This window comes from Lissotriton vulgaris, chromosome 7, assembly GCF_964263255.1.
Source record: "Lissotriton vulgaris chromosome 7, aLisVul1.2, whole genome shotgun sequence".
Taxonomy (NCBI): domain Eukaryota; kingdom Metazoa; phylum Chordata; class Amphibia; order Caudata; family Salamandridae; genus Lissotriton; species Lissotriton vulgaris.
Window position 1 is genome coordinate 1,352,072,750 of NC_141695.1, and position 25,497 is coordinate 1,352,098,246.

General features: G+C 45.9%; 2 protein-coding genes across 2 annotated transcripts in view; one reads left to right on the forward strand and one right to left on the reverse strand.

Moving 5' to 3' along the window:
- The window catches only part of ZNF646 (zinc finger protein 646), a 202,114-nt gene extending 182,005 nt beyond the window's left edge, over positions 1–20,109 (reverse strand). The window contains exon 1 of the mRNA XM_086932036.1: positions 19,575–20,109. The gene's annotated coding sequence lies outside the window, so the exon portion shown is untranslated. The remainder of the gene's footprint in view (positions 1–19,574) is intronic.
- A 780-nt stretch (positions 20,110–20,889) lies between these two features.
- ZNF668 (zinc finger protein 668) overlaps positions 20,890–25,497 on the forward strand; it is an 85,773-nt gene continuing 81,165 nt past the window's right edge. The window contains exon 1 of the mRNA XM_086932039.1: positions 20,890–21,227. The gene's annotated coding sequence lies outside the window, so the exon portion shown is untranslated. The remainder of the gene's footprint in view (positions 21,228–25,497) is intronic.

A 25,497-nucleotide genomic window follows, 5' to 3' on the forward strand; every position in this document is an offset into this window, starting at 1 on the left:
GCGCACCCCATCCCCAGAGCTGATGAGCTCATTGATCGGCTAGGGGCTGCCCGGTTCCTCAGCACGTTTGATTTAACGTCTGGGTACTGGCAGATCGCCTTGACCGATGGGGCAAAGGAGAGGTCAGCATTCTCTATGCCAGATGGGCATTTCCAGTTCCGGGTTATGCCATTTGGGATGAAGAATGCCCCTGCCACCTTTCAGAGATTAGTCAACCAGGTGTTGGCTGGGCTGGATGAGTTCAGTGCCGCCTACCTGGATGACATCGCGGTGTTCAGTGGCACCTGGCCAGAACACCTGCGACACCTCTGGGAAGTGTTGATGGCCCTGCGCAGAGCAGGCCTCACAATCAAGGCAAGCAAGTGCCAGATTGGGCAGGGTTCAGTGGTGTACTTGGGACACCAAGTGGGGAGTGGCAAGGTGGCACCCTTGCAACCCAAAATTGAGACCATCCTGGCTTGGGAACCCCCCCCCAAGACCCAGACTGCAGTGAGAGCCTTCCTGGGGCTCACTGGGTATTACAGGAGGTTTGTCAAGGGCTATGGCACGATTGTGACCCCCTTGACAGAGCTGACTTCGAAGAAGCAGCCCAGGAATGTGATTTGGACTAACACCTGTCAGAAGGCTTTTGACACCCTGAAGACTGCCATGTGCACGGCGCCCGTGCTCCTGGCTCCTGATTTCTCCAAGGAATTCATAGTGCAAACAGACGCTTCAGAGCATGGTGTAGGGGCTGTTCTTTCACAGATGACTGAGGAGGGCTTTGACCAACCCGTAGCCTTCATCCGTAGGAGGTTACTTCCACGGGAAAGTAGGTGGAGTGCAATAGAGCGAGAAGCATTTGCTGTGGTCTGGGCGCTGAAGAAGCTAAGACCCTACTTGTTTGGGTCTCACTTCCGAGTTCAGACGGACCACAGGCCCCTCAGATGGTTGATGCAAATGAGGGGTGAGAACCCGAAATTGTTGAGGTGGTCCATTTCTCTACAGAGTATGGACTTTACGGTGGAACACCGCCCTGGCACAGATCACGCCAACGCTGATGGTCTGTCCAGATTTTTCCGCCTTAGTGATGTGGAACTCCCTGGGGAAGGGTAGTTCCCCCCACGTTTCAGCTGGAGGGGACACGTGTTAGACCTGGCACCTTGGCGTGAGTTTCCCTTCCAGCTGGTGTGCCTCCGATGTTCTGCTGGTTTTCCGATACTCAGGGCACTGCGCCACGGCCAACCCGTGCCGCAGTGCAAGTGCTCCCTACTGTAAATTGTACATGTGATTGATGTCCATGATTGGTGCATTGGATTTACTGTTAGTCCCTAGTAAAGTGCACTAGGAGTGCCAGGGCTTGTGAATGCCAATACTGCTAGTGGGCCTGCAGCGCTGGTTGCGCCACCCACAGAAGCAGCCTTAAGATATGTCTAGGGTCTGCCATTGCAGACCCCGCGTGCAGTCTCGTACTGTCATGCTGGCTGGGCAAGTGTACCCACTTGCCAGCCCCTGAACCTTCCCTTGACTTCATATTAGTCACCCCTATGGTAGGCCTGAGGGCAGGGTGCATTGTAAGTGTAAGGTAGGACAAGCCCTGATGTGCGTGGCATGTCTTAGTAGTGAATTACAACTAAACTCGTATTTCACTATTGTAAGGCTACCTGCTTCCTTTAGGCCAGAATGGGCTGCTGGAATTATTACACTCTATAATCCCAGCAGGCTCAGGGAGCATGGTAGAGAGTCATGTTTAGTATGCCTGAACTCAGAATAATAAAATATTTCTTTTAGTAAAGTTTATTTTAATATCCTGTGTTTGCAAATGCTACTTTTAGAAAGCTAGCATTTGCTTGCCTAACCATTTCAGCCCGTCTCTGCTGGTATGTGTATCTGACTGTCTGGGATGTGTGAGTGACAGGGCTGGGGGATGACAGGTGGTGAATGCGAAGATTAAACCTTAGTGGGAGGTAGGAGTGGCTCTTGACTCTGAATCTAGCTGTGCTCTGCCACCACAATGCTGGCTCCACCCTCCTGGGGAGCGACTGATGACTCAGCCGTCACCTGGCCCAGGAAGGGCGAAGCCCCATCAACAAGGTACTTCTGGCTGCCCCTGTCCACACAATGCTGGCTCCACCTGCTGTGGAGCGTCTGATGTGCCTGCCCCTCACACTGAAAGCAGAAGCCGGATTGCACCCAACAAAGTACTCAGAGACTGAAAGTGGCTATGCAAACGCCCCCCTGGCCTGTAAGAACAAAAGAAACTGGGTATAAAAGTAGGAGCCCTGCTCCTCGTAAAGTAGATCCTGTTTGTGCTACAGAAGAAACTCTGCCCGACGAGAAGGACCTGGAAGGACAAGGAGGAGTGCTGTCTCTGGCCTGTGTCTGGTGCATTGCTGCAGAAGGAGAGGGAAAGAAAAGACTACAAGAAGACTTTTGCTTTGTGAAACTTTGTGCCAAACTTCGCTGAGAGATCTCCAAGGGCTTGCCTGTGAACTTGCCCCCTGACCAGCGCCCCAGGAACAGTGGGCGCTACCCCCTGACAGAGGAACCACTGCGAGACGCTGTCTCCCCTCTGCAAGCCTCCCCAGGAAAAGCGGAGCGCGCTGTGACCATCGCGCTCTTCAGCAACACTCTGGGAGCTGCCCTCCCTCTAAACAAAGTGACTGCCGCCTGCCTGGCCAAGAAGCATCGTGAAGATCAGCCCAGCTGATCCGAGCACAGTGACTGACCCCGAGCTGCAGCTCGCAACGTGAAGAGAGGTGGCGCCCGATGCCTGCTTGCCCCCTTCGTGTCTTGTGCCCCTGAACGCGCCGCCGCTGTCCGAGAAACAGCTGTTGCGTGGGGTGCCTGAACGTCGCCTGAATTGATAGAGGCCTGCGCCGAGGAGCGCTGTCCCCTAAGTGTGCCCTCCTGATCAGGAAACCCCGAGGCGCTGGCCCCGTGCAACCCGGCCCGCACAGCAACGTCGACCCACGAGCCAGAGCCGAGCCGCCGCTCGCTCCAAGCACCGGACGGAAGACAACGCGACGCGGGCTGCCGCATTGACCTGCGCCCCCCCAACTCTCCCGCAAGGTACTGTGTCCTTCCCGCTGCCTCGCCCAGCCCTCGGAGCTGCGTGCGGAGCGCTCCCAGGGCCCCCGCTCTCTCTCCCATCATCAACCGCGCCCCGCAGCGCAGAGAGACCAGCGGACCGCTGGAGGAAGCCCGGTAGATCACCGAGGCCGAGGAAAGTACCGTGAGGAGCCCTGAATCCCCATGCGGGGGATTCACGCTGAATAAGAACTGTTAGTAAAACGCTAACACCCAGAACTGATTATTGCTAAAGGAAGAACTGTGGCAACTTAATTGAAAGTATACTGGAACCGTTTTACATTGAACCAAGACTATTTACAAGCCTGCTTGAAATTTATATAAAGAATATATATTTTTACAAATACAGTTTGGTGTCATTGTGTGGTGGGTTGGTTGTGACGGTGTAATATTGCAAATGTTTAACCCTATGTGCCCCAGAGATTAGACTAAGACTGCTTAAGCCACACTACCTAGAGGGTAAGCAGAGGTTGTCTTGAAGGTAACCCTCAGCCCTGACGAGGAAGAGAGAGTCCCTGTTTGTCGCTAGTGTTGCACTGCGCCAACTAGAGACTCCCCCTTCCTACAAATATCATAGCTTAGTACCTGCTTGACATATTTTTGATATCACAAGTTTAAAAAAAAAGCACACACACTGAAATTGGCTGCAACAAAAAATCGAAAAAGTATACAGAAGAGGCCACTATGTGAATGTGAAATTTGGCACAAAATTATTCGGACAATTCTTCCCCTGTGCTAACTCAAACAAGCGTTGGCACAGACAATAGGTCTCGCCTATGTAAGAGCTATTGGTTTGCCAATATGTTTTAGCCTTGTTGTACACCAGCATGGCTAAAACTTAGTGGGGCAAATGAGAGTAGTGTGTCAAGAGGGTGTGTCGTGGAGAGGCATAGAGTAGCGTAGAGTGCAATGGCATTGTGTAGAGTGGTGCAGAGTAGAGTGCAGTAACGTGGGGTGCAGTGGTACAGAATAGACTAGAGTAGGATGATGCAGAGTAAAGTGGCGCAAAGTGTAGTGGTGTACAGTGCATTGGCGTAGAGTGCAGTAGAGTGGCGTAGAGTAGAGTGCAGTGGCAGATAGAGGGGAAACATCCTTTACAACGCAATTTTTACCACGCAGTGCTTTTACATTGCATCTTTTACAACGCAAACCATTACAACGCATTCTGCTGGGGGGCGTTCTAGGATAGGGAATAGATTTAATTTACTATCCAACACCTTCCCTACTATCCACGGGGACTGGAGTTGGAATAGTAATTTAAACTATTCACTTTCAAGCACCGCTCAACACTATGCGTTGTAAAGGCATGCGTTGTAAAAGTTGCGATGTAAAAGCATGCGTGGTAAAAGCATGCGTTGTGATGTCATACATCCCAAATAGAGTCCTGCAGAGTGCAGGGGTGAGGTAGAGTGGTGCAGAGTAGAGAGGACTAGAGTGAAATGTCACAGAGTGCAGTGGTGCAACGTAGGTTAGAGTGGCATAGAGTGTAGTGGCATACAGTACAGTAGTGCAGAGTAGAGTGCAGTGGCGCGGCGTAGAGTACAGTGGCAGAGAGTGCAGTGTTGCAGAGTAGAGTGTCGTAGAGTACATGGTGTAGAGCAGAGTGGCGTAGAGTGCATTGGTGTAGAGTGCCGTGGCATAGAGGGATTAGAGTAAAGCGACAAAGAGTGCCATGTAGTAGAGTGGCCCAGAGTGTTGCAGAGTAGAGTATAATGGCGTACAGTGGAGTGGTGCAGAGTAGATTGGCATAAAGTGCAGTGGCGTAGAGTGGGTTGATTTTGAGTAGAGTGCATTGGCATAGAGTGCAGCGGCATAGGGTCCTTTATTATAGAGTGTAGTGGTGCAGAGTACATTAGAGTGGCTTCTAGTGGATTGGCATAGAGTGAATCGGCAAAGAGTGCAGTGGTGTACTGTAGAGCAGTGGGGTAGAGTGCATTAGCATAGAGTACAGTGGTGTGGAGTAGAGTGGTGTCGAGTGAAGTTGTGTAGAGTGTTGTGGTGCAGAGTAAAGTGCAGTGACTCAGTGTGGAGTGCATAGTGAGTAGTGGTGCAGATCAGAGTGCAGTGTCGTAGAGTGCTGCAGAGTAGAGTGGGTAAAGTGGAGTATGCAAGGTGTGAAAGCACACTGCCATTACAGACAACACATTTTCAGTAGAAATGACCATTAGATTTGCACAGACATACAGTTTTACTGATAAAAATATACAGCACACAAATAATAACGTGTGGAAAGGTTATCACCTAGTGTATTGATTTGATCCCATTAAAATAATTGTTTGCACCACACTTCAGAATTATCGCATAATTGGTTTCATTTGTGCTTTCCATATTCTAAAATATCTGCGTAGTTCCTTTACAGATATTTCCAGTTTGTTTGGAGATAGAAAAATAATATAACATAAGACAGCATACCCCCAGTAGCCAGCATGATTGTCATATAAATCATCTCTCTTTGAAGTCAGAGAAAGAAAAGTAAACATCAAACTTTGTGGTAGACAGACCCTGACATTTCACCTATTTCTTTGAATGCAAAAATGTGATAAGATAAGAACAAGGCCTGTTTGCAGAAATTCAGTACTAGTGGAAGAATAAAGTAAATCGGGGTTGGACACTGGAAGGGACGAACTCAAGCTGGACAGCGTAAAACAAATAAAAGCCAGCAAACAGAAAGCAAGCAAATGTGAGTTACAAACCACAAAGCTAATGGTAAGCAATGGGTGGAATGCACTCCCAGGGAAGCTTTACGAAGGTCCCCAAGATGTTGTTTAGCAAACCAGACAGCTAGGCTGTCTAGTAGGCTTGGACCTAAAAATAAACACAGAGATGTTCTATGCATCCTTCAAAGAGTCGATCATCCAACATCAGTGCCCTCTTTAACTAATTACGTTGGTTAATGTTGCCAACAAGGGATCTATTTGACAGCACATTTAAATAAAATAAGCAAGTACTTTTTGATGCAGCTTACTCACATTCACAATAAACTTAAAGCACAATAGTGAATTTACGTTCAAGGATAAAGAATAAATCAAAAACAACTGGGTATATTTACTTGGATCAATTATATTGTATTTTAAACATAAACATGACACAAGAGTTTACAAAAAACAAAAATGGGCGGGGGGGGGGGGGTCGTCAAAGGTATTGATTACAGAAGCAATAATTACTTAACACAGAGTTCACTAGCCATCAGTACTCAGAGGCCCATTTCCCATCCATCAACAAGGTGGGGACTGTCTTGCCCATAGGAACAAAGTTTCCAGAATGCAATCTTTACAACAACTAAAGGAAAATGGGTTAAGGTGTTGATGTTTCGGTCTCTGCTGAGATGAATATACAAGACCATCAGCAGGACAAGATGTTTCAGAAGATCAGAGACACCTAGACACAACAATCAGGAAGATTTTATAAAAGCAACTGACGCAGTTGAGCACGGAATGTGGAAATGAAACACTTGTTTATTATCCTCCAGCCTCACTCGTCTAAATTCGTATCGCTAACTGTGTGGGAGGCACTGGCTATTGTGTAGAAGCCATAAGTGAAAGCACCAATCGGCGAAGACTTACTGTTTTTTTTTTTTTTTAAAACCTTTATTTATTACAGGCACAGTACACAGCGTCTGCCTACAACCCCTAGGGGCCGGCCGCTATGACATATAAGAGAAGGGCATATAATAACCAATAGGACAGAACGCCGTTGAAGCCATCACTGAACACAGTATTTTGTATGAAGCGTAAAACCATAACATAAGGATTGAACAAGGTTTAATTTTATAATTTTGTGGAATACAAGTTATCAGTCTACAAAAAGGGTAGAAGCTAATAGCAGACCAGGATAGACATTATCATTCAAGGAGCCCCCGGAAGGAGGCGTAATAGAGGAAGGCATGTATCAGAGAGCTATGTCACCGTCCTCAGAGAGCAAGGGCCAACCGCTATGTCACATAATGTTACGATGCAATAAGCCCCTTGGTAAGACTGAACCCCGACCCCAAAGGAAACAAAGAGGTGTAACAGAAAGAGAACAGAAGAAAGAAGAAAAGAAAAGAGGGCCATAGAGACAAAGAGAAAACACAAAACACATCCCATCCCCCCACCCTGCATACCAGCGGAAGGCCACGGCCCACCCCCCCCCAATAGGCATGCCTGTCGCCCCAAGAGAACCCCCAAGTGGGAAAGAGAATAAGGAGAGCGGGAAAAACCATCCCACTCTCAAACTCTCAGAAGAGGGGGGAGGAGCCAAATGCAGCAGTCTCCCGGACTCCACCGACCCATTAAACAGCCCCAACCACAATTGTCAACAACACAGCAGTAGCGGCAATCAGAAACTGCAGGTGGGGAAGGACATTTCAAAATATACGAGTAAATCAGAAAAAGGGCGGTCCCATCCTAGTCCCAGCCCGTTAATGTGTCCATATCACCAAAGTAATCACCCAGCCCTGGCCCGATCTCGGGCGACCCCATGGATCCACCCACCGCAAGAAGTCACAACCATAGGAGAAGGGGGAAAGCAATAGAGCAAAGAAACCGCCTCATACTGGCCCAATCTCGAATATTTCCCAGGACTCACCCCTCGTCGAATGCCAACCCCCTACACAGCAAAGAGACAAAGTGGAAGCGTAAAGGAAGGGGGAGACTCGTAGTCACAAAATGGACGGTGTCAAATTCCCTTCATGTGTGCCAGCGAAATACAGTGCATTGCGAACGTCATATAAAACAAGGAGAGTCACACTAGAACAAAAATGAAGGAGCGCCAAATTAAATCCACGCTAGCCAGGAATGCACAGTCCTCGAGGAGAAATCAGCTAACCCTGTCCAGTCCGCACTCGACCCTTCGGCCAAAGTCCACACAGAGCGATCCCCTCTGGCAAAACAAAGGGACAAGATGGCCGCTCCCAGCAGATAGGTGGTGTCTCAACACAAAATGGACGGGTCCGTCCTCGATCAGTGCCATTGACCCCACGAAGCAATGCCAGCCGGTTCTCCCAAAGTGGGAAAAGAAGGAAAGTCACAAGCTGAGTCAAAAGAACATGGGCAAGGAGATTAGGTGGTTGAGGGGCACTTGGCGGCAGTCCCCGAGGCGGCAAAGTCTCGGCAAATACCATGGGCTCCGGCGAAGGCGGAAACAGTGTAGCGCTGGCGAAGTTAATGGGCGCTTGCGGCAACATTGTAGCCCGGTCTGGAGTCAGGATAGACATAGCAGCATAACGAGGGAGACAGACCGGTGGTGCGTAATCCGCCGAGGGCGTAGCAGCCTCAAGTGTATCCCACAGCAAAAGAAAGCCCACACGCGCTTCTGCTCGCAGGTCACGAATAGCGTCAAGGACAGAGCCACAGGTCAGAGCGGCCGGGGGTTCCATCTTCGCACCGGTCACCAACGCGGCACTCATGGCAGGATAGCACCCGGGGCGCTGCAGCAGAATACAGTCATAATTCGAGGCAGGATTGGCATTAAGCGCGGTCAGACCCACCATTGCATCGGCTCCAGCAGGGGAGAAACAGGGGCGCAGAGGCACAAGTGTCACCAAAACAGCGAGAACAGGTCGCTATGCCAGGGCAGGGCTTGCAAGCAGTGGACAGCGCGCAACAAAAGCCCCGTGATGATATCAGCGGACCGGGAGCAGGCTTGTGGGGGACTCGCAGCGTTCAAGTGTCCGCCATCATGGATGTGGCGCAGCTTGTCTTACTTGAGGGTCCCGGTGCGGAGTTACCCGTGAAGAACTCCCGGTCAGCAGGCTCTCAGTGAGCAAGTGAAAGGCAGGCGTGGGTAGCAGCAGATGGTAGTGCCCGTCAAGGCGCCAGGGTCAGTCCGCAGGCACAGCTCCTCGTTGTTCCGGCAGCCGCCATATCAGCTTCCCGACTCGGGACACAGGAACGGGGGCAAAGACGGACGCCGCAGATTACTCGGCAATCCGGCGGATTTTCAGGCAGGCAGGGACCTCGGGAGAGCACCATCCCGCTCAGCTCACTTTTCCCGTCCTCTCGCTAGCGTTTCATGACAGGAGACAGGACAGGATTCCGTCGAGAAGGACAAAGGATCGGGGAGCCGAGAGACTACACGTCCGTGCACATCGCCATCTTGGCTCCTCCCCCCAAGACTTACTGGTTTGACTTTGCTGGCACACCTGAGTCTAGCTTGTGTTACAGTTTGAGTAAAGTCGTGGCTGCAGTAGTAATCGGCGGGTGTCGCATGTTTACCACTGATGTAAATACACCCGGTTATTTTTTATATATACCCTTAGTCAACTGTATTTTAGGGAAAGTTTTGTGAAGATGTGACACCGAAGTTACAGGACAAGCACAATCTACTTTTTCTGAAGACTATACAATTGATCATAAAAACAGAGGCACTGTGAAAACGTGTAGGGTGCGTTGTGCCGATTTTTTTTTTTTTATTGCTGAATGTGGAAACAAGAGAAGGCGTCTTCATCCACAAATGTTCCAATCCACGCATTTCTTACCTTCCAATTTAGGCCATCTCTTACCTACGCAAATAACCAAAAAGAGTCCCTTCCGTGTCAGAGGAGGAGGAAAAATGACCCTTGCATGTCCTTCTCTTGCCCATTGTGACAGCTATTAGGGGGAGAAGCAGTCAATCATTAAGTGCCCAAAGCTTCATTATAAGTGTGCCTGAGCGGAGAATAGCACACAGAGAGCCACGCACGCCAGCCAGACCGGAGAGCAGAGCCAGAATCCCGCCACCAGTCGCGCCGCCGCCTTGGGACTACGTTTCCCATCAGGCTTAGCGGCGGCGCGTTCCCCGACGCGGGAGAAGCGACGGGAGGGGGTGCATAAAATCGAGAGCCCTCGGTGGAGCGGTGGGGAGAAGCAGTCAATCATTAAGTGCCCAAAGCTTCATTTTAAGTGTGCCTGAGCGGAGAATAGCACACAGAGAGCCACGCACGCCAGCCAGACCGGAGAGCAGAGCCAGAATCCCGCCACCAGTCGCGCCGCCGCCTTGGGACTACGTTTCCCATCAGGCTTAGCGGCGGCGCGTTCCCCGACGCGGGAGAAGCGACGGGAGGGGCTGCATAAAATCGAGAGCCCTCGGTGGAGCGGTGGGGAGAAGCAGTCAATCATTAAGTGCCCAAAGCTTCATTTTAAGTGTGCCTGAGCGGAGAATAGCACACAGAGAGCCACGCACGCCAGCAGACCGGAGAGCAGAGCCAGAATCCCGCCACCAGTCGCGCCGCCGCCTTGGGACTACGTTTCCCATCAGGCTTAGCGGCGGCGCGTTCCCCGACGCGGGAGAAGCGACGGGAGGGGCTGCATAAAATCCAGAGCCCTCAGCGTCGCGGGACCCGAGCGGGACCCCCGGGGCGAAGCCCGGGCAAAGGGCGGGCCGTCTGAGGACCTCAGAGGACGGGACGGGCCACCCTGCTGACACCCATCAATTTTGAACACTCCCCAAGTAAGTCTTCTACGCACGCAGTCCCTATTGGAGATTGTATCGGTACTCTCTCACAATGTCCACAAGGGGCAGTCGCAGCAAGACTGCTGCAGGAGCTGGGAAAGTCACCGGGCCAATTGACAACTTCATCTTTAAGGCCAATGAAGCAATTGATCACGGTATTTCATTATTGGAGCGCAGAGTTTCCCTGGAATTGGCCCAAGCCAAACGCTCTTCCTTGGGTCTCCTCGCCACAGCAAATACACCCATTAGAAACAACTTTGCTGATGGCGTCGCCATCACCAATGCCAACGCAGAGATCCACACCATGCCTAATACCGTGGATTTATCAGTAACACAACTTCTCTCTGACTCCCTACGGAGTCTGGAAAAATCACCTAATTTAGATGTTACTGATAACTTTAACACAGAACTGGATCTCGTTACAAACTCTATTCCAACAATGAGTTTTCCAGAGAACTCGGACATAATACCTATTGTAGAGTCTCAAGTACTTCTTACCTCACTAACTGAGACCACACGTGATCACGCTATTGACCCAATTTTGTCCACAGACCTCGACCCCATGGCTACAAATTTTTCCCCTCCTCGAGCTTTAGCTACTACACATATACTCGTGGATTCAACCCCTACATCAAGAGTATTGCGAGGGTTAAGGGAAGGAGCGATACAGAAGCAGAAACCGCCCCAGGGCCCAAATATATCTACATCCAATGGAAACCCTCTCCCTCAGAGAAAGCTGGGGAAAAACCCACCTAATAACCAAAAAAAGGCTAGTAAAAAACTTAATGCAGGATTAAGTAATAAAGGAGATCCGTCCTTTAAGGAGGGGTCATATAAAGATTGCTCCTCAACAAATCAACTTATAACAAAGGTTGGGGAAATTATATCTGCCCATCTTGCCACCATCGAAAAGAGACTAGGGAATATGGAAAAACAACTTAACGAATTAAGCGCCCTAGTTAAAAACCCACTACCCAAAGATACTCCAGTCTTAGTAGTAGCAAAACCACATACTCAACCTTCTTTGGGACAAGCCGTGAAAAAACCAGCCCCAGCCCCTAGTAACACACATAAGCAAAATCTACCTCCAAAGGGAGTTACGAATAAGTCAAACACACCCACACCCACCCCAAACACAATCACACAGGGGAAACAACCTAACCCAACACAATCAAAGGGGGATACCACTAGCAACCTTAAGGACAGGAATAAAAACACTCAAGGAAGATTCCATGCTAACTTGCCACCCGGATCTAGTCCATATGTAGTGGTAATGACGGGAGTCCCTGAGATACCGGACAACACTGAAGAGCCAACCTGGTCTCTATTAAACAAAGTCAGTTTTTGGTTGAATAACAACAGGCCCCTACCCCCTTACTGCAGGAGCAAAATCCTAACAGTCAGAAGAGTACCATGGGTGGGCCGAGAAACACAGAAAACACATGGTGACTGTGTGATTGTTAACTTTGACGACCCACGCACGGTAGAACACATCTGTTCATGGAGAAGCGAGGGGTATAGCGAAGGCATAGAAACAAAACATCTTTCCTTTTTCTACCCATCTAGGAGATTCAATCAGCACCATAATGCCTTCGAGAGAAACTGGTGTCATACGGGGCAAGGAGATGAGGGAAACAACTGGGGTGAGCGGGGGTTAGATAATAACTACAGACATCCCTATAGGAACATACCAAGCAGAGATGCTTATTGGGGTATACCAGTTTTTAACAGATTCAGCAGTCTCGATATGGTGGATTGACTCCCCCCATTATCACCGGGGCTGCTGAATACTGAACTGGAGGGAACAAAACAGGGTTGCCCCGCTGAGCTGGTTAAAAATATAGAGATGGTCGATATGGAAACATCAGGCACCCAACTGGCCCAAAATCACCCGAAGCTGCCACTAGTAAGGGAAGACAAACTAACGGATAACACTATAGGATGCAAAACAACTAACCCTCTAGACCCACATATTCATAAAAACCCTAATAGTGTGCTAACGATTGTTAGCTGGAACGTAGCCGGACTCCAACAACGGGTATTGGACCAGGAATGGTTAAAATTCATATCTAACAAAGATATTATAATGTTGCAAGAGACATGGGCTACCTCTGAAATAACCATAGAGGGTTTTGAATGTTACAGCATCTGCGCTCAAAAGCCAGCTTTTGGTCGCCCCATGGGAGGCTTGCTGATTGGGTTCAGAATAACTCTAGGGGGGACTATCAGGCCAATACCAACTAAGAGCCTAAATATTCAAATTATCGAGTTTACCTGTAGATCATCGTTACATCTGATCAACTTTTATAATAATGACTTTCACTCGACCCCCAACAAAAACTATATAGAGCTATTCGAGAATATAACAAGAATAACTGAACCAACCAACAACTATGCAAGCAACGGGATTATCCTAGCTGGGGATTTTAATGCCAAATTATCAAGAACCAAAGCAGGTACAAACCAACTAGATAGGGCCACCAAACGCGGGAATGAATTGAAAAACTTCATAAATACCCACACCCTATCAAATATAATGGACACATTTATACATAGCGATAGTGCATATATTCCAACTTTCAGAGGGAGAGATTTCTCCAGCACAGTAGATTACATCTTCACTTCTGTGGAACTACTAGACAAAGTCATCCAAGCAGGAGTAGTAGAAACAGCCTTTGGTGATCATAATGCACTTGAACTCAGCCTAAGAATGGGTCCGATCCTAGTACCTCCCCGCACTTTGGGAGCAAGAGATATTACGACATCAACAGACAACCTCAGGTTAAAGTGGAAAGGGGTGAACTGCGAACCCATTATGGACATAATTATAAACAACCACCAACCAACAGTTGCTTCCTGCCTATTTACGGATGGGAATCACCATAGGATAATTGAAGACTTTGAAAATTTGTGCCATGTTATTAAGACTCTTCTGACAGTCTCCCACAGGAAAAATAACGACGAACCCAGATGGTTCGACAGTTGTTGCTCAGCGGCAAACAAGGCACTTCGTAAGGCACTAAACTCCAAACCGAGAGACCTTGCTGATGTACGGACCGCCAGGCATGCCTATAAAACAGCTATAGGGATAAGGAAGGCTGCCATGGTAGAGGGTCAGTGGAAAGAACTATCAGTCTCTGCTACTATGGGAAATAGTGCAACTTTTTGGCCCGCTGTAAGGAAGATGCGGGATATGGGGAAACAACTGTCACCAATCAGCTGCACCATTTCAAGTCAGAACTGGGAGCAACACTTCTCCAATATATATGCTAATCCCGCTGCTCCTGTAGAAGACCAACATTTTGATAAACTGAGCCCACTTGACATAACTCTGGGGGAGGTCCTTTTGGCCATTAATCAAAGCCTGGGGAACAAGGCACCTGGGCCGGACGGCTTCCCAATTGATTTAATTAAACATAGACCAGAATTTTGGGGGCCCATTCTGGTTAATGTTTTCAACAGCGTACCGTTGGGCACCATCCCCGCTACCTGGTCTACAAGCACAATAGTGCCTATTTACAAAAAAGGTGAAAGATCGGACCCTGCAAATTATAGGCCCATCTCACTCTTAGACAACACCCTGAAAATCTTGGGCCGGGTGTTGTACAACAGAGTGAATGACTGGGCCGAAGAATCAGGGGTGCTAGACAGATGTCAGATGGGCTTTAGAAGCAGGGTCGGGACAACAGAACAATGCCTGAATCTCAATCTTATAATAGGCAAATACACCATAGCCAAGGCTTCTCCTATTTATCTAGCCTTTATGGACTTGTCGTCCGCATTCGACCTTGTGAATAGGTCGAAATTGTGGGCGACACTTCTCTCCTATGGCCTTGATGAACCCCTGGTATACTTCCTAGCTTATACAAAACACAAGAAAACTGATGGTCTAAGTGCAAAACAACAGAAGGTATATGTAACCATAGACACAGAACAGAAGTAAGCCAAACAACCCACATTGAATGTTTCATCAAACTAGCTGTGAGTGAAAATGAAAGGTTAATAGAGTCTTTACGACTTCATGTCAGGAGAAACCCTGAGGAGGGCAGAAGAAAAAGGATTTCCATCAACTGCCCTTGGTGGCCAGTGTCATCATTTGGAAAACCAAAGGCGCCCTATGTCACCTCAGCTCTTCTGGCAATGAGCCAAATGTTGGTAGACTAGGCGTATAGTAACCAAGGAGACAAGTGCAGTGCAAAGAATATAAATGTGAGTGAATTAAAAAAGTCGCAACAGTGGCCCAAAACCCTTTATTGATGACCACTGGTGGACTTATTAAAAAATACAGTGTCGGTTTTGAACAAATCTACCGAAAGTGGTCTACTAGTTTCAGCCGCTATGGATCTAAGAACTCCGGCTTTCTTCAGGACCTAATCAATTTTGCTACTGCATTAAGTATGGTGATAATAAAAAAACGAACAAATATCACAGTGTTAAATGTATGTGACCAATCACAATACCTCCATACAGGATGGTTGAAACTTCATACCTATCCTGTATGAGATAGAAAGCCTCACCTCACCTGGCTCTGACTCAGGTCGAGAAGGAGGCACCGCCCTCACCGTCGGTACCCCGGGTATGTCCTGAGGCAGGGGGAGGTATTGTGATTGTGATTGGTCACATACATTTAACACTGTGATATTTGTTCGTTTTTTTATTAGTACCATACTTATTGCAGTAGCAAAATTGATTAGGTCCTGAAGAAAGCCGGAGTTCTTAGATCCATAGCGGCTGAAACTAGTAGACCACTTTCGGTAGATTTGTTCAAAACCGACACTGTATTTTTTAATAAGTCCACCAGTGGTCATCAATAAAGGGTTTTGGGCCACTGTTGCGACTTTTTTAATTCACTCACATTTATATTCTTTGCACTGCACTTGTCTCCTTGGTTACTATACGCCTAGTCTACCAACATTTGGCTCATTGCCAGAAGAGCTGAGGTGACATAGGGCGCCTTTGGTTTTCCAAATGATGACACTGGCCACCAAGGGCAGTTGATGGAAATCCTTTTTCTTCTGCCCTCCTCAGGGTTTCTCCTGACATGAAGTCGTAAAGACTCTATTAACCTTTCATTTTCACTCACAGCTAGTTTGATGAAACATTCAATGTGGGTTGTTTGGCTTACTTCTGTTCTGTGTCTATGGTTACATATACCTTCTGTTGTTTTGCACTTAGACCATCAGTTTTCTTGTGTTTTGTATTAGTAGGTTTGGGGATTAAAACTGTTGGGTCTTTAAACATTCTCCCTAGGACCCCCCCTCTCTCACTCCTTGGGAGTTGAGTACTGTGTGTTTAGTTTTTATACTTCCTAGCTTACCTACATGCGGACACCAAAGCCCGGGTACGAATCGGAATGGAGGGCGAAACCTCGGGGGCAATTAAGGTGGAAAGAGGCGTCCGACAGGGGTGCGTTTTAGCACCCCTGTTATTCATCATCTACATAAATGGTTTGAGTGACTCCCTGAAAGAGACGATAACGGACGTCCCGAAAATCCAAGGGAATCTGCTACCCGCACTCCTCTACGCAGATGATGCGGTGATCATGGGCTTAACACCGAACGCTCTCCGTGCCCTGGTCAAGAGCTTTGCACTTTTTATGGGGAAACTGGACCTGAAGGTGAATTTTAAAAAATCATTTGTTATGACATGCGGGCCAGGGGCTAAACAACTGAACTCCATCTCAATTGGACCAGAGAAGTTATATTCCACCAAATCATTCCCATACTTAGGTATGGTCTTTGCTGCGAACGGCCTGTGGAGTGGGCATCTCGCCCACGCCACAGGCAAGTTCTCAAAGGCCATAAATTCCATCCTTGCCTTGCCACGGCCAAAAAGGTCAGAAACAACCGGGGCAATTATGAAAATCTACAAATTGCAATGTGTTCCGGTTGCAACCTATGGAGCAGAAATTTGGGGGATAGTGAGCCCATCTAGCCTGCAGACAGAAGAAAACCGGTTGTGCAGAAAAGTTTTAGGAGCTCCTATTTCCTCTTCCGGGTACATCTGCCACGCCGAGCTCAATTTGCCCTATATAACCGACTTCATTGCCACGCGACCCGCAATATTTTGGCTGTCGATTTGGTCTAATGAACGTGCTACCTTAACACAGGATATTGTGTCTGAATGCCTAAACTGTGACAAGGGTATGAGCATCCCGTGGCTCCGGGCAACAAAGGAAAGCCTAGACAGCATTGGCAAAATCCATCTTTTTAACGATCCTGCCCAGATTAAGAGCTCGGATAAGAAGGACATACACATCGAACTTTATGCCCTCTTCAGGGAAAAGAGGTTGGAGATAGAACTACAAAAACAAACTGTTAAATCTTATGTGACTAATATAAACAATGATCTATCTCCACAACAAATACCTTTATACCTCAGACTCCCTCTGACCAACTGGGAGAGGTCGCTGTTATTTCGCCTAAGAGCTGGATCTACAAAATACTCACTTTGCTTTCCCATGGGCCACAGCACATCGAACTTTGGACACGAGCTAAGCCCCTGCCCCTGTGATGGTCATAGTAGACAAAATGAACTACATTTCTTTTTTCACTGTAAATTTTTTATGAAATATATCAAGTGGTTTTTAGCTCCATATTTTAAAAAACGAAGGCCAGTTTCCCTAATTCAATCATATCATATGCTTTTAAATTTAGACAATGACGATCTGATTTTTCGTGCAACCTCATTTCTGAAAGTTATATTCCACGCACGGAAATCTATGGAACCTCCCTGAAACGCTCAGGCACCCAAAAATGCCTCCTATCCAACAGCACTTTAGTTACCTGTAATGCACATTGGAACGCACTTTAATAATCTGATCTTGATTGTTTACAATATCATTGCTGCTTTCTATTTTATGGTAACTGTGTAAAACTATTTTTAAAGATGTCTTTTTATGTATATGTGACTTTCATGGATTTTTTGCAATCTGAATAAAGTTTTCTTTGAATTGAATTGAATTGAATTGAATGTGGATGAAGCCCTTACTAGTCAGATAAAAGGGGCTGTTAACCTGTTCACTGAACATATGTTCTGCTCCACTGCATTTGTGAATCTCTAAAGTAGAGGCCTTATTTTTCGTCCCAGGCAAAGTTCCACCTTTCTACCCTACCTACTGCAAATGGCCCGATGGGAAATATGTAATTCATCATGGTTTAGCGAGTTAACCACTCACTGATGATATCTATTGTGACCTGCATGTCAAATTACCAAATACAGGTTCAGACGACTCAGTCTTTCATCTTTCTGAGGTCGAAAATTGATTACATTACATTGGGTAAGAGAAGCGTTTTAATATTAACACATTACTCTTTGGCATATTTGCATTTGTTGTTTGTGCAATGCTGATTTTCGTGCTTGGAAGTTGGATTGGAAAAATGGAAGTGCTGGCACCCTATACCAGAGTAATTTCTTGCTTCTGATAAATGCTGGTACTCTCAAATCAAAAGCATTGCATCTCTTCTGAGAAGTGCAGGTACTCTCCATCGCAAAATAAAGAAGTGCAGGTACTCAGTACCTGGCCATTTAAAGCACTGATATACAGTGATTGTAAAACGCCTCTATGATGCAGTAGATACGGAAATTTCAAATTTAGTACTAAACGTGTGAACGTGCGTCATATGGATACATGTGTCGAGTAGCAGGTTATATTTTGACTAGCATCGCAATGCTCCAGGGGTGCGTTTCAATTAATTGTATCTTACTACAGGAATTCAACCCCTTTTACTCCAGCTGTGGCTTTAAATACCTTAGTTAATAACTTCTCCACATGAAAACTACATCATGCCATTAATCAAAGGGATCGGGAGATACCGGGTAAGGTAAACTAATGGGACAATTCTGCTCTGAGGAAAACACAAATAAAGAGATACTTAAAAGTTCCAACGGACTTAGACAACAAACTAAAACCCTAACTCTATGATTATAGGATTACGCGTGTCACCAACTCTGTAGCCAAATATCATACTACGAAAACATTCTCTAGCAACATGAACCCGGCACGCCCACTCACGCAGCAGGTAAAGTGAAAACCCATAGAGCACGAGGTCTTCCAAGACTTCACACAAAGTGCCGCAGCTATATGGGTTAGCTGTAGGAACAAATGGCATGCACCCCATTGCATACATTCTGGCGAAATAACACTGAAAACATCGAATCTCATACTGCTTTGGCTAAAGTCACAATGACGCACCCACCCTTTGGAACTCAGCCCAAGGGAATTATTAAAGTCCAATAAACACCACTGTTATCTTTTGAGCTAGGTGGCCTAAGGGCAACCTCATGGACGACCCTTCAATGTATACCTGCCTACACCTGCATATCAGTCTGTAAGAACAAACACGAAGGGTCCAAATATTTGGTGGACAGGCATTATATAAAAAAAATGCAAATGCTCAGACTACTCCGTGCTATTTACTCTCTTCAAATCAGAACTTGTGGTTTATACCATGGTGTTTTTTTTTCAAGTTTAAACCACGATGTTAGTTTGTCATGTACAAAGTTTAGAAACTAGGGTATGTGTTAAAAACTGGGGTAGAAGGCACTAAATCTGTCCAGCAAGATCAACCCCAATTTCAAAAAGACCTCATGAATATGGACAATATAGTCGCCTCTTTAATGTGATAGTAACAAAGAACCCGGGAGGCTGTAAGCAGTACGTTCTCGTTGTACTAAGGATGTACCATGAATGTGACCAATGTTTCATGACAATAACTGTGAAAATATGTGCTTATTAGTACACTTCTTCCAATGAACATGTTTTTATTGGTCCACATTTATTTTCACTTGTATAGATGTTCACTATACATGTTATACGGACACCAACTGTATTAAACAATGCGACACTCTAAATCCAAGCATCGCTGAATGTACACATTGAGTAAAGAATACATATATATGCACATAAGCAGGCTCACTGTGATCTGTGGGGTTTGTACTTGAACTGATCTGTATACAAATCGTTTATGCTCACATTGTATCCTAGCATCCATATACGGGCCCATCTGAACAGGTCCCGGGCCTTGCCCACACTACCCATCAACATAGCCCACTCCCCCGCCACCCTAGGCTTGTAAAACAAAAGCACAGCTTACCTCCGGCATCTCCAACATTTAAAAATATAGTTACAAAATATGTGATTTATATAAAAATTAGGAAGAGCAATAATCCAGTGCCGGTGCAGCTTGATGATGGTTGGCAGTGCTGAGCCTTCCAATGTAATACTCAGCCCACGAGAGGGACATAAAAATAAATATATATTACAGAAATAAATAGACACGGCTCCAGGCCATCCAGCGATGATCTCCTGCGGAAGGGCACTGGGCAGAGTGGGACAGACGCCCCCAAAAACTTCAACCACAGGTAAAAAGGGATCCGGCCCCTTTAAGAGCGAGAAAAGCAAACAGAGGTGAGGCCCTGTAGGAAACCCCAGACAAGAGAAAGCAGGGGATATGCCTAGTTCGAACTGCAAATTGGGGGCGTCAGATCAAATAGATGGATTCTTTTTTTAAAGAAAAAAAAAAGATGGAAAAATGCCCCTTTCTGCCCCAGAAGACAACAAACACTTTCTTTTGTTGCTAGGAAACAGGAAATGTGCACCCTGTAAAACCGTCCCTCCGCAAGCGATATGGAAAAGGGACTGCGGGCTTACTTTTACGTCATGGAAGGGGGAGTTTTGTAAGCCATGTTTAGAAGGGAGAAGAGCTTACTTCAAAAGTGGAAGGAAAGGGAGAAAAGCCAGAAAATACAGAATGACGCTCGAACACAAAAGAGAGACCCCCAGGTGGTTGTGTACTCTCGCAATAAAACACAGAGAAGGACTAAACCACAAGACCTAACCTGACAAACGTATCCGTGAACACGAAAGTAAATACTTCATTTATTTAGTAAAAGTTGACAGGTGTTCTCCTGTTAGCATTGAATTTTAATTTGGACTGTTGGACAATATTATGATGGTGCGATGATTTTGAAGGGTTAGCTGTCTTCAATCAACATAAAGTATAACACTCGTTTGCCCGTTTGTTTTCCACATAGGAGAGCTGAATGGTGTGATTTAGAATAGTATCCATAGTTGCTAGGCTATTGCGAGTCCGTCTTCCATGTTTATAAATACGTTTCCTGCTCAGAGTACGAAGGCTGTGCTGCACCTCTTGTTGTCCCCATCCTCTCTTCCGGTGGACCCACATCGGTTTTCAGAATTTTGCCACCGCATTGCCTATTATCATATGGAGTATTGCTCTCAAATATTGCATAAATAAAATTGCATTCTCTGCTTGGCGTGTGTTCCCTGACCCCGGGGAATTAATGGAAGTTGTAGTAGTTCATGTAGCAAAGCGGGGGAGTAATTGCCACCTCCTCTTCCTGTGCTTCTGGAGCCCTCCCCTTGGTCCTAGGGCCGGCCATATTTGCTTTGTTGCTGGGATTGGATAAGGGAGGGGGAGAAAGAGACACCCAGCGTACCCCCCTTCTGTACAACCCCTGGCATTGCAAGCGAGAAGCACCCCCTGCTTGTACTTGCTACGGTCTTATGCATGTAACCGGGGTTCCCACGGGAATCCGAAATATTGGGACAGTCTATGCTTATCCCACTGAATGCCCTGCCTGGTCCTAAAGGCAGCCGTGTTTGACTTTCTTCTCGTCTTGCAGAGCACTATCTAGGAGTAATCCCTTTTAAAGAGATCAGGATATACCCGCAGATTTCGATTCGAGCTACAGGCCAGAAGGTGGCCGACGATCTGGATCTTAAGGTGAGAAATATTAAGGATGAGGCAGGAAACCCACCCCTCCCCAAGAGGGCCTGAATGTGCGCTGCATGAGGCTTGTGAATTCCCCAGGTCCTAAAGCCAACCGTTTTCTTTAACCCCTGGAACCTCTGTGCAAAGCGTTGGCTGTTCACAGGGTGACGGACACAGCCTAATAATCTGATTGGCGGGGGCGCTCTTCGGCCAGTTCTTGCAGATGAGGTCAATTGGTAGAAGAGAGGAACGATCACTCAAAGGCGTTCACCATTCGCGAGTGGTCTTCCTTGTACAATCCTTGTTACCCCCCCCCCCCCAATACTTATTTAATTATCTTGACATTGTAACAATAACTCTGGGCCAAAGTTTCTCCTCATTAGAACCAGTTACAGGTATCAACTATTAATTGGTGATTTCTTTAGTTAGATGACTAGCATTCACCAACTAAAAGCTAATCAGTCAACCTTTTCAGATGACCTGCAACTGCCTGGCAAATTGTAGCTTTCGATCCTTCTGAGCTTGAAATTTTTTGTTGAAATCTGCTAATTATGTAGAAGTTGATGACAGGGCACAATCCCTAAAAAAAGATGTGGGGGCACTAACCAAATTAGGCAGTATGCAAATGACATCATGGCACGTGACATCAGTGTATGGATTCAATCCATGACTGCATAGAAAGTGACATCAGATCTTAACACTTTACATATATAACAGGTCTATAATGAGTACATTTGAGCACATTATGGTATTTAATAAATTAGATTTTGCACTAGGGTTGTACCAAAAAAGTGATGCCATCCGGTGACAAATCAGGGTCTCAACTTCTACCTTTAGTGCCAGATTTATCACAGTATTGTGTTGCAAGGGCCACACAATACTAATTTCAGATTTAACAAGCAAAGCCACCTCGTGTGTCCCTGCGTTGCTTGGTAAATCTGAAGTAACGCAAGACAGCGCAAGCCGCTCGCTTGCGTTCCTCTGAGCTGGTATGGCATTCAATGGGTGGAGCATGGGTTTTCCCACGCATCCGTCAATGGATTTTGGCACTTTCCCAGATTTAACAAGACTGCCAAACCTGTGAATACATCCAAAATGCTGTGCCTTTTCAAGGGAGGCGCAACGAGGAGCAATATATTTATTCTTCTGCAGCTTACTTAAAAAGTAGGAAAAGCCTCGGTGGATTATTTTTGTGCAAGAAGGTGTACATTCCTGCACAAAAACAATCCTGCCTGCTGCGCAGGCACCCATGCACTGTGGAGCAACTGCATTGGTGCTTAGCACCAGGTTGTGTGCCACCGCAGGCAAACAGTAGGAATTGGTGGCAAAGTCAGCGTTTTAAAATGGGGTTGAGGCACCAGCCGCAGAGATCTTTGCATGCCCAACAAATCTCAGGTAATGATAATAGGGGTAAGATAGCTCTGGAGCTTAACACATTTGCTAAGGCATGGGTACTCACACACATTTTCTCAGGCAAAAATATCCCCTCTGGGGTGTGCCAGAGGCTGGAAACGATACTGTGGCATGTCCAAGGACACAGGGTAGGTATGGAGATTATCAGGACACCAAAGAAAAACGTACCTTTTGAAAAGATAACTAGGAAATGTTATGTTTTTGTAATTTTTATTCAGATCGGTCAAATTATAGAAATATTGTGAAAGGTTTTATTAGTCGGCACAATATAGACAGTGTGTTCCATAAAGGAAATAGTCCCTATCTCAGTCTAAGGGTCCTAACCTTAATAAGAACCCATAAAGGGTTCTCTTGGAAAAAGAGCAAGATTCTGGACCTTTTAGTTAGTCAAAGAATGAAATCCCCATTAAGAGTAGTTCCAGAAACTCAGCCGAGTTCCCCAACAAGTTGCAGTAGCAGCTGTTAATTAAATCAAGAAAATGTTATCACAGTAGTAGCTATGATCAACTGCAGGAGAAAATGTTCCCTGCAAAAATTCAGGGTATAAGGAAATCGCTGTTAGCAGTAGCACACAGCAATCCGGGCAAGAATAAAGGAAAATAATACATAAAGTATCAAGGGTAAGATGGCAGGGAGAGGAAGAACGGCATATCCTCTCAAACTAGGAACACGCATATAGGGAACATAAAACATTTGCAAAATTCAGCATGGTTCGTCCAATGTAAACGGGTCTTCCGATGGTCTGTCATTTCTCCTTCCATTTCCCACGGTGAACAGTCACGCCGGTGAGCAGTTATCTAACAGTTTCTAATATGTCTTGCACTAGATACATAAGGGAAGGTTCTCATGAAAACCCTTGCAGGCCTATTCTGTTAGCTGTTGTCAGTATCCCATTGTGTGGAGAAAGGGCTAGTCGAAAGCAATTAAACATTTCTATCAGTAAGTCTTGATGAGACCATGCAAAACGATATATTCAATAAGCTCAACATTGCTAATACTCTATTCATGATAAAACACAGCAGAATACATTGTTTAGTGAAATGAGGAAATTGTATGGTGTGAGGAAGCAAATAAATACATTTCTCTTAGAGCAGCACTATTTAAAGTGATGAAGGATTTTACAGTCAAAGTCGAAAAATATTCTCAGGCCTCGTCCTAGAAGCACATTAGGTATAAGAGCCTACTACGTATTTAAGCAGCACATTTATTTTTACTCATTCAAGAATGCATCTTCTCGTATAGTTAAGCTACATGATTTATTTATCAAATTTTAAAGAAGAATTTCTAGGTTTTCTCTTTCTTTTATACAAATAAGACAAAGTTAAACATATTTTCTAATGTCAGGCATATTTTCTTCAACGTTAACAGAAGTATTTTTAGTAAAATATTTAGACTTTAACACTTCCTTGTTGAAAGTAGAAGGTGAAATGACTGTATAAACAAAGCCCATAACAAAAAAGAGCTAAAAAAGTGCCTTTGCAACAACGGTTTTTGTCTTTCTAATTCTAGCCTTTGTTTATACAGTCAATCCTGGTTGTTCTACGAGCAGGACAGTGCTGCTGATAAAAAAAGCTGAACTAACCGTAGAAACCAAACCCAGAATCGCATAACAATGTTTCTGGGTTAGCAGAATTAACCAGTAATGGAACTGATACAACTTTCTCTCCCTATTTACCAGGGGGGAGAAGATGATCAGCAGGCCCCAAGGAAAGGTCTGGCGGGCCACTGGCAGCCCGTCGTCCTTTCTTTGAGTACCAATGTCCTAGAGAGATCTGGGTTTTGTATAGTCCCAGTTTTTAATCAAAGTAGCATAGAGGGTTAATGTGACTTTTGTAAAGCGCATCATATAACAAGCAGATGACAGATTTATATTTTATGTAGCTAGCTAAGTGGGATACTGCTTTTAACACAGACATCCTTTTGTTACTTGTGGTTCATAAATTGTAATCCTTCTAATGTGGCACAGTCAGCTGTTAAGGACATGTGAATCGTACACCTTGTAACTCTCACTGTCTTATGTAACACATCCTGTACATTGATTTATACACTTACATGATTTAATATCAATGTATAATGTGTATGTGAGATGTAAAACACCCTGAAACCCTGCAGTGGGATGAGTAGTGCTATATAGGAAATAAAACAAAATAGTGGTATTTAAATTATTTGTGTAAATACTAGGACAGACCAACACAACTGACAATCTTACAGTGCATGGTTATCTGTTATATACAGGCACTGGACAAAGTGAAAGCCATGCCTTTCTAAAGTATCTTTGAAGTGATATGCTGTGCACCTTTGTTTCCCCTCCATTGTATTTGCATATAGGTGTGACGCTCCAGATACTTTCCAGCTAGGATATTCTAACGAAGGGAGGCCTAATGGCCCCTTAATTTCAGCCTTTGTTATGGGCCTAGCCGGATTCTGATAAGCCCCCATACTGCCTGCACGTTGTTTCTTGGAACAAAAGCAGACAACATGTAGGCGCTGCTGAATGTGTCCCAGTGTCTGAAAATGTAACCAGGATGAGTTTAGCATATTACAGGGGGGCCAACCTCTTGGCAAGGTGGATGGTGGCCATCCAGTGATTGTGGGTAGACGCAATCTACCTGCGTGTACCCCCAACTTGTGCCCTGGTTGAGGGATTATGTGGCAACTCAATGCGTTTGTGTAAAATGCAGCTGCCACAGAATCATAATTCTAGTGACCCTAGTTGTAGGTTACCTATTGAGTTGTAGTTTGGAATAAGGATTCCATATTTGGTAGGCCTCATTCACGGCATGTAGCTAACCAGGCTGACATTGACTACTGTAAAAACCTCTGTCTCTTTTAAGAAAGAAATTAGAACAGGAGGGCCACTTATAAGGTA